At 35.4% G+C, this 13,394-nt stretch overlaps 1 protein-coding gene and 1 pseudogene across 8 annotated transcripts in view; one reads left to right on the top strand and one right to left on the bottom strand.

Moving 5' to 3' along the window:
• ADK (adenosine kinase) overlaps positions 1-13,394 on the top strand; it is a 486,537-nt gene that overhangs the window by 182,077 nt on the left and 291,066 nt on the right. The gene's annotated exons all lie outside the window — the stretch shown is intronic.
• On the bottom strand, positions 10,444-10,960 carry LOC309835035 (proteolipid protein 2-like; annotated as a pseudogene). Its single transcript has one exon. The product of its transcript is annotated as a proteolipid protein 2-like (transcript).

A 13,394-nucleotide genomic window follows, 5' to 3' on the forward strand; every position in this document is an offset into this window, starting at 1 on the left:
TTGGTTTATTGGGTGCAAGGCATGTGGGATCCTAGCTCCCAGACCAGGGATTGAACCTGCACCCCCTGCATTGGAAGGCAAACTCTTAACTGTTGGACCGCCAGGGAAGTCCCCATAAACCATTTAATTCTATATGTTTTTCGTTAGCATATGCCACCTGTAATACGTGTTTTTTGTTACAGGTATTTTGAAAATAGTTCAGTTCTTCTGTAAAGACAAGAATAATAACAAGGTAGATGAAATTCATAGATAGTAACCTGGTAGGTTTTAAGACTGAGGCAAAACTCATAGGATATTTTAAGTATAGATAGTAAATAAACAAGTAGCTTGGGAAACAGGCAAAGTTGATACAATTTGTTAAATATAAATAGCAAGTAAGTTTGTTACCTGTAAGACTGCTAAAGACAGAATAAAGAAAACCTGTGTTGTAACAAACAAGAGTATTACTGATACACAGAAAGAGATGGAAAGACCATATTATGATCATATACCACTAGGCTCACTTCTCCAAAGATCACTCATTAGTGAAACTTACTATGTTATCATTCTAACCCCCACATGCATATAACCCAGGAAAAGCAAATAAAGCCATGACTGTTCAGGCTCTTTTCCAAAGTGTTCCTGATTTTTAATATCTCCCAGGGACTCCTGTCTGTAGGCCCCCTTGCTCAAACTGTGGCCCTGTTCTCATAATGATACCATCATCATCAGGGAAGGCAGATGAGGTGAAAAGCAGATGATGTTTGAACATTCAGGCAGTGTGGTCCTTATACTTGTTTGCACCCTGTGTGTTAACTTACTCCAACTCTCTCCCTTGCTTCTTGTGTGTTTTAAATGGATACATCTGTGTTAAGCATCTTAATTTGGTTGGTAGGCCCTTTCCGTTCTGTGTCCTCTGGGATAGTTTGCTTACTTGGAGTCTACCAGGGCTTTAAGATAATTTCCCCATATCACACCAGGTTTAGATCGATTTTTCCTTGTTCGGTAGTTTAACAACAATAACTCTTATGGTAGCTATGGAAAAATATGCTGAAACGTTGAAAGAGAATGTTACTTGGCAAAAATCATCACCTCTATAAAAGAAGAACTGGAAGTCATATGAAGAGTAAAGGTTAACATTGACAATGTAGAGCTCATTCTGTCAGATCTTACCAATAATCATACTTTGATATATCAAGTGATGTGACAAATCATGTCAACAAGAAAATGTTCCCATTAGCTCTTAGATAATTTAATTTGTTAAAACATGTTTTTGAAGATTTTAATGAAACCACAAGCAACATAAAGCAGTATTGTTGATATCATGTCCAAATATAATTTCTAGACTTTTCTCATCTACATATTTGACAGACAGTGCAAATTTAAATTTTGACAAATTCTATTCAGTATAAACTTATTAATGAAAATATTTTATCTTCTAAATATCCTGTACACCTTGTATACAACACTGCTAAAAAAAAGGGATGTGATATGCTTACCTATGATATTGATGCTTTCATAGTGAACATTTTTGGTCACTTTTCAGTTTTTTAAAAAAGTACAGATGCACTTAATGTGATTTTTGACTTAAAAAAAATGGAAGGAGATAGCCTCCTTGGACATGTGCCTAAAAGATGGCTATAATTGTTGCTGGACCTAGAAAATATGTCCTGCAGTATAATATTTTTAGAATGTGAGACAAGAAGAATGTCGTTATCTAATGTGGCAATACATTGAAGATGAGAATGCAGAGAAAGATTACAGTAAAACAAAAATTTATATGCCATTTCTCCAAAAGTGTTTGATGATATTTGAAGAGGCCATAAGGAGGCTAGGAAAAACTCATACAACAAACAAATGATTCATTTTTGTGTAATATGACTGCTTTATATCTCAAGAGGGGGGAAAGTTTACTATAGAAGGGCAGCCAACTTAAATAGGGCTTTCTCAATGTCTTTACTAAAACTGTAAGTTACTTGGACTCCAACTTTGATAACAGAAATTGCAATCACCATTGTGGTTTGGAGTATTTTGAAATAATGTTCATTTTAGGCATGGATAGTATATGTAATGAATCTGTAAATGCAAAGGACATGATTGAATAAGCAGTTGGAATACCAGAACAAGAATTTAGACAGATTCAAGGTAGATGAATATTTTGTAGAGCTAGAAACTAATTCTTGTATATCTAAATGGCTGCTATTGCTAGTAAATAAAATCCTAAGTATTCCATGCTCAAATGCTTTTGTTGAAAGAATGTTTAGCTTGATGTCATCATGTTGGACTGACACCAAGAATGTGGAGATAACAGCAGAACCATAAGTCAAAGTGAAATGTACTTTTAACTATATTCAGTTTTACCACACATTAAAGAAGGTATCCTATGGTTTTAATCAGTTCAAAGAAGTATTATTGGAAAGGAAACACACAGAGTTAAAATATTCTTTTATTTCATGGGACAAAAAGGAACACGTCATTGTTATTTTTTTCTAAATTTTGGTAACATCTGTTTAATCCAACTGTACTTACTCTTCTTTTTAAAAATCTTATATTTATGTACGTTAAGAACATACAATATGGCCTGTAGAAATTTAAATACGTAAAAAGAGTTTTAAAAAGTTAAAATAAGTTGCTATATTTATTTAAACAAAAGAAATGATTGTTATGTTTTCCCATACATACACTGTTTAGTTAGTCCTTCTTTTAATTATTACTAATTGCCACTTGTTAATTATTCATATTGTTTCATTTAAATAATAGCACTTATGTAACAGAAAAGGAAATAATACAGAATAGTATATAATTTCAGTTAAGTACTGAAATAATAACCATGGACTGGGTGGCTTAAACAAGAGAAACTAATTTTCTCACAGATCAAGGAAGCTTAGAAGTCTAAGATCAAGGTGTTGGCTACTATGGTTTCTTCAGGGTCCCTTCTTCTCTTGCTGCTTCTTCAAATATTTGTTCTTCTGTGCATACACTTCGTGTCTCTGTGTATGTTCCTATTAATTCTTATAAAGACACCAGTTAGATTGGATTAGGGCCTAACATAAATGCCTCATTTTAACTTAATGACTCCTTTAAAGCCCCAATCTCCAAATATAGTTGCATTCTGAAATCTTGGAGGTTAGGGCTTCAACATATGAGTTTTGGGAGGACACAGTTAGTCCATGACAAGTACTCATTTGTTTATATTTTTAAATTTTTGGTAGTATACCATTTTGATTCCCATCTTATTTACTTTTTTGTATGTGTTTTAGTTATTTTCTTGGTTAATTTGGGGATTACAATTAACATTCTAAATTTATAACAACCTAGTTTGAATAGTACCAACTGAGTTTCAGTGGCATAAACACTGTGCCCCTTTATATCTCCATCCTCCACCTTTATATTGTTGTTGTTCCTGATTATATCTTTATACATTGTGTGCTCGTTAACACAGATTTATAATTATTGTATAATTCATTTTACCTTTTAAATCCTCTAGGAATAAAAGAGGAATTGCAGACCAAAAGTGTGGTAATACTGGCTTTTTTTTTTTTTGCCTTAGAATTCTTCATTAATTTTCTTCTTCAGGCACTACTTGGCCATTTTAAAGGCACATCAAGTTTCTTTTTAATGTCTTTATTGGAGTATAATTGCTTTACAATGGTGTGTTAGTTTCTGCTTTATAACAAAGTGAATCAGCTATACATACACATATGTCCCCATATCTCTTCCCTCTTGTGTCTCCCTCCCTCCCACCCTCCCTATCCCACCCCTCTAGGTGGTCACAAAGCACCGAGCTGATCTCCCTGTGCTATGCAGCTGCTTCCCACTAGCTAGCTATTTTACGTTTGGTAGTGTATATATGTCCATGCCACTCTCTCACTTTGTCACAGCCTACCCTTCCCCCTCCCCATATCCTCAAGTCCATTCTCCAGTAGGTCTGTGTCTTTATTCCCATTTTGCCCCTAAGTTCTTCATGACCTTTTTTATTTTTAGATTCCATATATATGTGTTAGCATACAGTATTTGTTTTTCTCTTTCTGACTTACTTCACTCTGTTCAGCCACTATGGAGAACAGTGTGAAGGTTCCTTAAAAAACTAAAAATAGAACTACCATACAACCCAGCAATCCCACTACTGGGCGTATACCCTGAGAAAACCATAATTCGTAAAGAGTCATGTACCAAAATGTTCATTGCAGCTCTGTTTACAATAGCCAGGACATGGAAGCAACCTAAGTGTCCATCAACAGATGAATGGGTAAAGAAGATGTGGCACATATATACAATACTGCTTTCTTCTGACTCGTATTTTTCAGAAGCCTCATGACCAGCTACCTGTGGTATTCCTATATTGTTTTAAGTTATATAAGTTCACTATTAAGTTTCCTTCAAATTGATTTACTGATCTTTCTAATGTTCTATACCTGTTAAAAATTAGTCATTTTTGCATATGTTCTGGGCAGCTAATCAAATATTTTAAGTGCCTTCTCAGTCTTTGTTACCTGAAGTATAAGTAGATCATCGTTGGAATCAATTATTTCTTCTTCCTCTCCTCCCCCAAAGTGTTGAGGCTATATGGATTTTTATGATTTGCTATTCAATAATAAAAAGTAAACATTTTCTTATTACTTTAGTAACTGCCATTTTTTTCTAAATAAAGTATATTTCTCTCATTTAAAGCAAAGATCTTAGGGATAAAATAGTATTCATTCTTTGCTGTAATTGAAATCATTTATTAAAAACTACTAAATGTGTATATGTTCCTTGCCAAATAGCCCTCTCTCCTCCATTTTTCTTCAGGAAGTAAAATATGTTCCTAATTACAAATTTTCTTCCTTAATCATTTATATAAATCCATCAGTAATAGATTTGATTCTTTTCTTCACATAAGTATTAAACGTTTCTCTTGGTCACTTGAATTCTTATATCCTTACTTCTAATTCCTCACTGGTTCTCTCATTATTGACTTTTCAATCTTTCTTTTTGTCACCCTTCTCACAGTTAGATAAGCCTCTATGTTTAACTTCTAGTGAAATTTTAAGCAAGCTTTTGTTTTGTTTTTAATGGAATTTTGAGAAAACTGTCTTGTGCCAGTATTTTTATGTTTTATACAGGATAGCTGCTGGGGTGTATGGAGGGGGGAGAGGTGCTTTAATTGTTTTTTTCCTACAAACATCAAGTAATGAATCAGTTTTCAGAATTGTGTTTTAAAGTTTTCCCAAACTCTTTGTATATTGAATACCTAAAAACATTTTTTATAAAGTTTATACAATTATGTTTGAATGAATAGAAACATGTTCAACGCAGAATTGTAAAGTTGATATTTTAAGAACCATGTAGCATTTCCAATTAAGTCATAGTATTTAGAAATTAAAATTGAGAGCCTCATATTTTCTTTTGTAGACCTTTTTTTTTTTAAAAAAATAGTTAATCTATGTGGCTTTCCTGTATGAATAAATATTATTCTGATTATCTCTTTTTATGACCTGTTTCACCTGAAAAAACTATATAGAGATTAAAAGGCATTTTAGTAGATATATATCGGAATCTGGGAACAGTGCAGACTGCTTAGATCTAAAGAGAAGAAACGACATTGGAGTGATCAAAGAGAATTCTCCCTTCTAATGCCTTACACCTGGAGCAGTTGCAGAACTGTCAATAGCACAACTACATTTATAAATATCAGAGCAGGATGTGGCAGACGGTGGGTGATACAACACAGAGTCTTGTCAAACCTTTATGTCACTAAAAAGGAGGTTCCTTTTAGTGCCAATTTTAAGATTAATGAATAATTTTAAATAACTTAGGTCTTACAAAGTAAAATTAACTATTAAAATTGTGAATTTCTCCTTGCAATTGAAAAATTTAAGTATGAATTAACACCTCCCTTCTTTGGTAATCTTTTTCTTTGTTGAATAAGACTGTGAGAGATTTTAGTAGCTAAACTAAGGTGAAGAAAGTAGTGTTTTGTTTTCCTGAAGGATATTTTTAATGTGTTTGTGACATCCTTCTATGTTAAATCAGATTCAATGTAAAGCAAAACCTATATTTTCTCTCTTCCTTTCTATCTCCCCCTCCTCTTTTCTCTTTCCGTCATCTTTTCTTTCTGCTTTTTGTCCTTTAAGCCTTATTTTATGTCTTGTGTTAAGGGATTCTTTTGCCACTGTTAGTAAAACATGCTTTTAGTTTTGTCTCAGTAGTTAAGGTGTGCTCTGAGGTTGTTTAGTATAAATCTACACCTACACATCATAAACTATCCACTTTATGAAAGAAAGCATACCTTTTACACTTATGAACCTTAATGTGGTACATTGTCTTGCAGTATGACATTAAACATGGGTACAGTTTGAGATTGTATCTCTCCTGCCTAAGAGCAAAGCAACAAGTGCTTCAGTAAGGAAAACCACAAGTTGCAGGATCTCCTTTCATTCAGGGGATAAAATTCTTGCCTTGATTCCATTCCTTTTCATTCTATTTTGTAATTAGGGTTCAGGAACTTTTAAAAATAAATGTCTTGTTAATTAATATATTTATTTGAACTGAAAAATAAAGTCACATCTTTTCTGGGAGAGAAAAATGTCTCATTTGTTTGGTTGGTTGGGCAATGAATATGGTGTTTGCCATTTGAATTAAATAGTGGTACTGTCAACTGCCATGTTTTTAAAGACAAGCTTTTCTAGAGTATTTCTGTTTTCTTTGGTACTTTTGGCAACAAGATACTTGAGAAAGTAAAAAACAAAATAGTATAAATTTTAGCTTAGCACAGCGTAGTGGCTTAGGGAATGTGCTGTGCAATAAGCAAAGCTGGGCAAGTACAAACTTGGGCAAGTCACCTAACCTTTTTTTTTAATATAATATGTTTTATTTATTTATTATTTATATTTTATTTGTTTTATTTATTTGTTTTTTAAAATTTATTTTTGGCTACGTTGGGTCTACGTTGCTAAGCTCAGGCTTTCTCTAGTTGCGACGAGCCAGGGCTACTCTTCGTTGTGGTGTGCTTCTCATTGCAGTGGCTTCTCCTGTTGCAGAGCACAGGCTCTAGGCACGTGGGCTTCAGTAGTTGCAGCATGCGGGCTCAGTAGTTGCGGCACGTGGGCCCTAGAGCGTGCGGGCTTCGGTAGTTGTGGTGCATGTGCTCAGTAGTTGTGGCACACAGCCTCAGCAGTTGTGGCGCACGGGTTAGTTGCTCTGCGACATGTGGGATCTTCCCGGACCAGGGGTCAAACCCCTGTCCCCTGAATTGGCAGGCGGATTCTTAACCACTGCACTACCAGGGCAGTCCCAAATCACCTAACCTTTTCACGTTTCAGTTTCCTCTTCTGTAAAATGGGAATAATGATAGTACTTTTATAGGCTAATATTCTTAAAAGGGAAAATGGGACTCTCAAATATGCAATGAACACGTCAACAATTTTATTTAACTCTAATTAGTGTACAGGTAAGATATTGCAATTTATTTAAAGGGGAATTCAAAGACTGGAGGTATGTGTGGTCCATGAAATCAATTTACAAATATTACAAAACTGACTTTGGTGGGGTGGTGGATTTCATTTGTGTCTCTACAGGGCAGATTTTATTTTCTGATTTTTTTTTATAGGCAGTAATTATTGCTATAAGTAATATACAATTTACAAACTCATGAAATAGCTCAAAGGTATATGCTTCATGATAGGGAAGAATAATTCTAATCCTTGTATTTTCACAGATTTTATTAAGAATAGTTGTTGAGTTGGTAACATAATTGTTTTCCCTTTTTAGCCTATTGCTATAATTTATTATTTTAATATTTTTCCTTTTATTAGTTTTGTATTCATTAAAATATAAGCATCATGAGGGCAGGCACTTTGTTTTGTTCCCTGCTGTGTGTCCTCAACATCTCCAATAATCTCTGTGACTTGGAAGACTTTCAGTGAACATATTTTGAGTGATTGAAGTGATTAATAGATACAACCCTATATGAGAAAGTTGTATTTTTCTTTACTGCTCGATTCTCTGGTTTGTATTAATTTTATTTAGTTTTTTGACAGGGCAAAAGCATAATTTCTGTACAAGCATAGGTATTTATTTTAATCTAATTATTGAATTTTTTCTTTTAATGTCATGCGTTGGTATATTTTGACAGCAATATAAACAAAGTTTATAATGAAGAGTATTACCATTGGAGGCAAAGATCTGGATTCTAGACCTGGTTCTTCTCTGAGTGGCCGTCAACTCTTTGAGCAGTAGTTTCTTCACAAGTAAAATGAGATGATAAAACACTATAACCTTGTAGTTTATTAAGAGAATTAAATGTGATAATACACATAAATTACCTAGGAAGGTTCATGGCACATAGTTAATGATCAAAAAAGCTTAGCTGTGCTGTTAAACTATTATTTTAGTTGGGTTTGATTTTTGGTGTGTTATTTCATGGAGTTGTAAAAGTTTATATTTATTCTGTAAAAGCAGTCATTTCAATAGTGTCCTAAAAATCTGTGCTTACATATACAGTTAGTTATATAACTGTCTCTGATTTGAAGGACTCACACGTGTAATGTAATACAGTGGTGATTTGTCACATAAATAATAGATATGATAAAGTAAAATGTGGGACCCTAATGAATACCCTTTTATAAGTTGGTATTCAAGATGTTTACATTCTTTTCAATACATGCTCTCATAAGATATTCACCATACTGAATAAAATAACATTGTGATTGTTACTTGGAACAATGAACAATTTAGCTAACTTCTGAAGCTTAAATCAAAGGTTTGAATTTTGCTTAACAATACATTTTGAGCTATATAAATAAGGAATTTTAAAGCATTTGATAATCATTTAAGGTTCCCCATTAAGCCCTGAATTTAGTTGATAATATCGAAGACAAAGCATATAGGAAAATAATGTTTTTTTTTTTAAATTTTAAGTTGAGTATTATTGCAAAATGTTCTTGATTCCACTGGAAGAAATTCAAATTATGTAAAAGAAAATGTTTCAGACAGTTTTTATTGTAGCAGTACTTTATGAATAGGCTCTTGAATATAGCAGCTTATTGATAAAAATTTTGAATTTGTAAATGAATCAGGCATCTGTCTTAAATCTTATGAAATTGCTCTTCATTCTTCATAGATATAGTCTGCATATTGTAGTTCACTATCAACTTCTGGAATCTATAATAATGAATTGTCAAGTTGAGAATCTGTGATATTACTTTCCAGGTTCTACTAATTTGCCTGCTAGTCATCTTTAACTGTAAGAAAGTGAGCCAAAAGCTGGCTTCCTAGGTACTATCCTGTTACTCTATCCTGTACATTGCTGCTTATAGGTGACCAAATACTGAGAACCCTCATTCCCCACTTCTTGTCTTTTGTTTTCCCCCTCAGAGGCATTGTTGCCATCCATTAAGAGCCAGTAACTTCCTATTTTCTAAGTTTATTTCTGCACCAGTCAATATTCTTATTCCATCTTTGGCATTTTCAGGAGCATGTATTCACATTGATTTATAAAGTTATTTAAGTATATACCTGTTTAATATTTGTATTATTAGGAAATGAAAGGCCTGATCTTCTGTTAATGAAATTTGAAATAAGTGCAAGGTAAATAGGATGAGGTATATTTTCTCTTTTTGAAATTAAACTATGTGTATGTTTGGCCCTAAAGATAGATATGTATGCATGTATACACAGAGTTTGTGAGGTAAAATGAAGAATTGACCTAAGGAACCTTATCTCATTCTACTGTCCTACCTGGATCCCTCCCATGTAAAGCGTTTAGAATCCAGTATGCAGTGATACAATGCTTGGCCTCATTTTCATAGACCTTACTTGGTAGTAATTGTGGTCCATCCCATCATGACAGCTATAATTTCCTTCTTTCACAAAGTCTCTACATGAAAATTAACGGCTATGCAGTGAGCTTTTCAAATAAGGGAGAAGAAGATTGGATGGATGGGTGGAAGTTAGCTGACCATTGAGAAGCTCTGTTCTTGGTAGGCGTAGCAGGTTGATTGCATGTGGTTGTCTAGTTAAATTGAAGAACTTTGCCGTTTACTGTTTGTGTATTTAGAAGTGATTTAACAACATGTAACAGAAAACTGAAAATTTTGAGGATTTAAAAATTTGAGATCTGGCAGAATAAGAAACTTAGAGAGGTTTGATTTTTTTTCCCCCTAATAATCTGGTTATTATTTATTTATTCCTCCACAGAGCCCCCTTCCCCCCTCCCCCCCCCCCCACATGGACACTGAGGAGGTTGTTTGGAATGGGTTACAACCTGGGGCCTGGAGTCTTGAAATCTGAGGCACCCTCTTCCGTCATTTTGTGGCTTAGGTGGGGGTATTGTCCAGGCAGAACTGTTGTCTCCGTTTGTATGCTGCAGAAGGAAGGGGAACCTAGGCATACCCATAAAGGTGGCCATACCCAGAGGAGTTGATTGGCAGGCTGGAAGACAAATTTTCTCGATAAAGGCACTTTTACCTCAGTTGTGGGCTGGGAGGAATTATTTCGATGGCGGTGTTATTTGCAGGTTGCTGAGAGAAATGAAGGGAGTTCACCTACATTGGGCCATCTGCAGGGTCAGTAGGGGCTGCTGTATGTCTTTGCTGCCGCAAGGGGAAGGTAATGTAGGCATCATAGCCAAAGAGTAATGTAGGAATTAGGCCCAGTACCCCTGCAACGATTTTGGAGTGGTTTCCTCTCTCACCAAGCACAACAATGGAGGTGATCAGATAGAGGATGACCGCTACGAGGGTTCAGAAGAAATCACTCCAAGGCCAGTTGATGATCTGTATCTTGGTGTGCAGGTCACACATGTAGATGACAAGGAGAGCAGCAAAGACCATCTCTGTCACCGACAAGGAGGAGTATCCTGATGTCGAGGCACCGAAGCAGATCAGAATCACCAGGCACAATATAATATCAGCAAACAGGAGAATTCCCTGTCGGGGGCGTGAGAAGTTGGAGCAGGTGGCCCAGCAGCCGGGGCCGAGAGGCGCTCGGAATCCACCATGGCGTGGACCGGAGTCCTGAGAGGCGCAGAGGATCTGCTTGCTTGTGGGTTTGAGGACGGTGCACACCCAGACATCTTGCCCGCTGTCTGATCGGGAAGGGGGCCCTTGGGCGAAGGGAGAGGTTTGATTTTATGAAAGCAATACCAGTTATAGTCCTTTATGAAGATAGCATACAATTTATGCAAATATAATAATTAAATAATATGTTTCATTAGATAGATCAGATTACTTTCAGTTATGTTCAGAATAGTAATTATTCATATTTATGGACCACTAGGGATTTGTGCTTTATGTAACAGTTGTCACCTTCTCTCTCTTTTTTTTAAAATAAATTTATTTTTGGCTGCGTTGGGTCTTTGTTGCTTTGCACAGGCTTTCTCTAGTTGTGGCGCGCAGGTTTCTCATTGCGGTGGCTTTTCGTTGTGGAGCATGGGCTCTAGGCGCACGGGCTTCAGTAGTTGTGGCACACGGGCTGAGTACTTGTGGCTTGGGGGTTCTAGAGCGCAGCCTCAGTAGTTGTGGCACACGGGCTTAGTTGCTCCACAGCATGTGGGATCTTCCCTGATCAGGGCTCGAACCTGTGTCCTCTGCATTAGCAGGCGGATGCTTAACCACTGCGCCACCAGGGAATTCCCGTCACCTTCTCTTGTATTAAAAATTGAATGAAATGTTCATCAGGTAGACTAATACAACTCACATAGGAAAGTAATATTTGAACCATATGATTTATCTAAAAATACTGGAGAACTAAAAAGTAATATCTCTGTGAAGCATTCATATAAATGTGTCATTTGTCTGAAATAGTGAAAGTCTAAGTATATAGAGCAGTACTTTAAATTATTTAGAATAGGTCATTTTCCCTTCCCCAAACTTATAGATTTAATCCTACCCTGAGGAAAATTATACTAAATGTGAAAGATTGTAGTCAGTAATAACATAGTCAGTGTTGCATTTTTTTTAAAGCAGGGACTATCAATTCTTAATCATCTCCTTTAGGCCCCTGTGGGATGAAGGTTAATTTTATAGCATCAGAGACTACAAGTAATGTACATTGCTGGGGACATGTACGAAGCTGACTTGATAGGGCTTGTACTTTTGGAGTGACTGTATAGTAGGTGGAAGTAGCAAGCTCAGCCTTTGGGCTCTTCTATGTGTAATCAAACCTTTCATGTAGGAAGTTGTGGCAGGTTGATACTTCCCCCTTATACCCCCTTATTTGTAGGGTTTCTTAACATTTTTTAAATGGTTTTAATTGTTAAACTTAGAACACATTTTAGAAAATTGAAATGTAAAGAAAGAAAAAATGACAGTAACCTCTTTTTTATTTTCCAGTTGTATGTGAGTCAGTGTGTGTTTACATAGTTCTACAATTAGAGAACTTGGGGAGAAAACAGTTTCCTTTGTTTTTTTTAAGCAAATTCAGTTTGTGTCATGTAGTTTTACAGAGCCACCAAACCACAATCTTAGGGAAAATAATGTAAAAAGATTATTCCAAATGAAGGAAAATGGGCAAAGAACAGTGTATTTCTTGAATGTGGTGCTTAGTTCTGGGAACCATATATTTAGAATACATGACAAACTTCTCGTTGTAGATGACGTTGGGCAGTTTTCCTATAGCTTCTTGTGCCTCCGTTTGCTCATTTGTATACTGTAAAATGCACACTGTACACTTGGGGTTGTGAGGGTGAAATGTAAAATAAAAAATGGAAGAGTATGTACTACTAGGTAAGGTGCTGGCACATGAAATCGTTATCATGGATGTTATTAAACTTCAGTATCATCATCATTATTAAAGATTATGTGATTTAATTTCTCAGTGTTTTCACAACATATTTATATGAATAGGTGGTACTCATTGATATATTGCACTGTTGAGAGCCATTTTCAAAATAGTCCTTTAGTTATACATTTATCAAATTGCTGCTCTGCTTACTGTGACTTCTCAGAAGTATAGTGTTATGGGTGGGATGTTACATAGAAATGTAGGGATTGAAGTAAGTGTTGTCATTTCATAAAAGTTAAATCTCCCAGTACTCTCTCTCATCCTTTTGGTTAATGATAAAAGTTTGTTGGGAATTCCCTGGTGGTCCAGTCGTTAGGACTCGGTGCTTTCACTGCTGAGGTCCTGGGTTCAATGCCTGGTTGCGGAACTAAGATCCCGCAAAGCCGTGTGATGCAGCCAAAAAAAAAAAGTTTGTCTTCCACAGAACTAAATGCATCTTTTAATTTAATTTTCTAATGTTACTCTATTTGTATTTACCAAAATGCAATATGCATGTTTTGGTTTTTAAAGTATCTCTCTCAAGTTCTTTGACATTCTTTCATTTAAAAGGTAGAGGCTAATTTCCCTGTTGTTGAATATGCCCAGACTTAGTAACTTGCTTCTAACAAATAGAATGTGTTAGAGTTGTGTGTGGCATTGATGATGTGCAT

This window comes from Grampus griseus (assembly GCF_964374135.1).
Source record: "Grampus griseus genome assembly, chromosome: 16".
Lineage (NCBI taxonomy): Eukaryota > Metazoa > Chordata > Mammalia > Artiodactyla > Delphinidae > Grampus > Grampus griseus.